Genomic DNA, 2,832 nt, shown 5'->3' with positions numbered 1-2,832 from the left:
CTACCACGGGGTTTCGGTCGTGTTAACGCCGTTAACGCGCCAATTAACGGCGTCCGCCACGTGTCGGCTTGCATGACGTCGGCGAGTCAATCGGGCTCCCGGAAACACTTGCGCAACGGTCCGATTTTCCGTGGCGGAAGGGCGCCCAAGCGCGACGGACCGAAAAAACGTCGTTGGACTTTGCCTGACGCAGTTTCCACAACAGAACCCATATCGTCGGGTTAGGCCCATGGGCGACGAAAAATACCCCTTAGCGGACGATTTTGAGACGTTGTCTATCAGAACTTTTCTTGTAGTGGATAGTCGCGAAGAGTCACAGCCGCCTCTGCGGGGCGGAGAACACCATAGAGAAAAGAGCTCTCCGGCAGGCTGAAATCTGCCGGGGAAATTCCCTCCCGGAGGGGGAAATCGACGCCATCGTCAACGTCATCGAGCTGGACATCATCTCCATCATCATCACCATCATCATCATCATCACCGCCATCTCCACCGCTGCACTTCGTCACCGCTGTAACAATTTGGGTTTGATCTTGATTGTTTGATAGGGGAAACTCTCCCGGTGTTGATTTCTACTTGTTATTGATGCTATTGAGTGAAACTATTGAACCAAGGTTTATGTTCAGATTGTTATTCATCATCATATCACCTCTGATCATGTTCCATGTGATGTCTCGTGAGTAGTTCGTTTAGTTCTTGAGGACATGGGTGAAGTCTAAATGTTAGTAGTGAATTATGTTGGTTAGTATTCAATTTTGTGATATTTAAGTTGTGGTGTTATTCTTCTAGTGGTGTCGTGTGAACGTCGACTACATGACACTTCACCATTTATGGGCCTAGGGGAATGCATCTTGTATTCGTTTGCCAATTGCGGGGTTGCCAGAGTGACGAAACCTAAACCCCGTTGGTATATCGGTGCAGGGAGGGATAGCGAGGATCTCGAGTTTAAGGTCGTGGTTAGATTTATCTTAATTACTTTCTTGTAGTTGCGGATGCTTGCAAGGGGTATAATCACAAGTATGTATTAGTCCTAGGAAGGGCGGTACATTAGCATAGGTTCACCCACACAACACTTATCAAAACAATGAAGATTAATCAGCTATATGAAGCGAAAGCACTAGACTAAATTCCCGTGTGTCCTCAAGAACGTTTGGTCATTATAAGTAAACAAACCGGCTTGTCCTTTGTGCTAAAAAGGATTGGGCCACTCGCTGCAATTATTTCTCTCGCACTTTACTTACTTGTATTTTATTCATCTGCTATATCAAAACCCCCAGAATACTTGTTTGTGAGCATTTAAAGTGAATCCTTCATCGAAACTGCTTGTCAACACCTTCTGCTCCTCGTTGGGCTCGACACTCTTATTTATCGAAAGTACTACGATACACCACCTATAATTGTGGGTCATCAAGACTATTTTCTGGAGCCGTTGCCGGGGAGTGAATCGCTATTGGTAAGTGGAATTGGTAAGGGAAACTTTTTACTGGACGTGCTGTTTTTATTTCTGCCTGCTGCTATAAATCATTATGGAGAGGTCTTTTCTTGAATTCCTCTTTGGGAAATCTACTACCACTGAAGGGTAGTGGATGAGGCGCCAGGTGAGAGCGAGGTTCCATACAAAATACCTATGAAAATTATTGAACGTGTTGTGGATAACCGCTATGAAGGGGATGGAATTGTCCATCCTGGTGATCATTTATTGTTTTTACATGAATTATGCGGGTTATTCAAATGTGCAGGTATTGCTATGGATGAAGTTAGGAAGAAACTATTCTCTATATCGCTGTCTGGTAAGGCAGCGCACTGGTATAAATTGCTGAAGAATAGGGATTCTCTTAATTGGGAGGACATTGTGCCTTTATTTTATTCCAAATTATATCCTCCAAGTGAAATTCACAAAGATCGGAACCGCATATATAATTTCCGGCCTCATGATGGAGAAAGTATTGCCCAAGCTTGGAGGAGATTGAAGTCTTTAATGCTCAAATGCCCCATTCATGAGCTTCCTGGTAATATTATTCTTGATAATTTCTATGCAAGATTGTCTTTTCAAGATAAGACTTTGCTGGATACTTCTTGTTCTGGATCATTTACACGCAACAAAGAAGAGTTTAAAAGGGACCTTCTTGATCGGATCCAGGAGAATACTGAAGGATGGGAGAACGACAAAGATAGAGAGTCAGGTATAAACTATGAATATAAATGCATTGAAGTTTTTATGGATACTGATAAATTTTGTAATATGAGTGCTACTTATGGTCTTTATTCTCAAGTAGTTGCAAATTTCTATAAAGCTTTTGCATCTCACTTTGAATTGCCTAGGAAGAATTTTGATAAGTATCATGAACCTTATAAAGATAAAGTTGATTGATCTATAAATAAATGTGCTATAATTGAAACTGTTGATCATATTCTTCCTAAAGCTTATATTGAGAAAACTCGTTTCCTTGCTAAAATGAAGGAGTACTCTGTTATATCTAGTGCGGTTAATAAAAGTGCAAAGAAACCTGTAGAACCTGAAGAACAAATAAAGGTTGAACGTGCTGTTGCAATAGTTAAAGATCTTGTGACTGAAAATGTAGAAGATGGTCATATTATTTTCCTGTGAAGATGCTTCTAATATTGTTTCGCATCCTAATAAGTCTAGGAAAGCTAGTGTTCCTATGCTCTCTGTTAGAATTGGTGATCATTGTTATTATGGTTTATGCGATATTGGTGCAAGTATTAGCGCCATTCCTTATGAGCTTTATACGGAGATCATGCATGAGATTGGTTCTTGTGAACTTGAAGATATTGATGTGGTTATTCGGCTAGCTAATAGAGAAACTATCTCTC

Source organism: Lolium rigidum, chromosome 1, assembly GCF_022539505.1.
Source record: "Lolium rigidum isolate FL_2022 chromosome 1, APGP_CSIRO_Lrig_0.1, whole genome shotgun sequence".
In the NCBI taxonomy this organism is placed as follows: Eukaryota; Viridiplantae; Streptophyta; class Magnoliopsida; order Poales; family Poaceae; genus Lolium; species Lolium rigidum.
The sequence above is the reverse complement of the archived record's forward strand: the minus strand, read 5'-3'. Positions refer to the sequence as shown.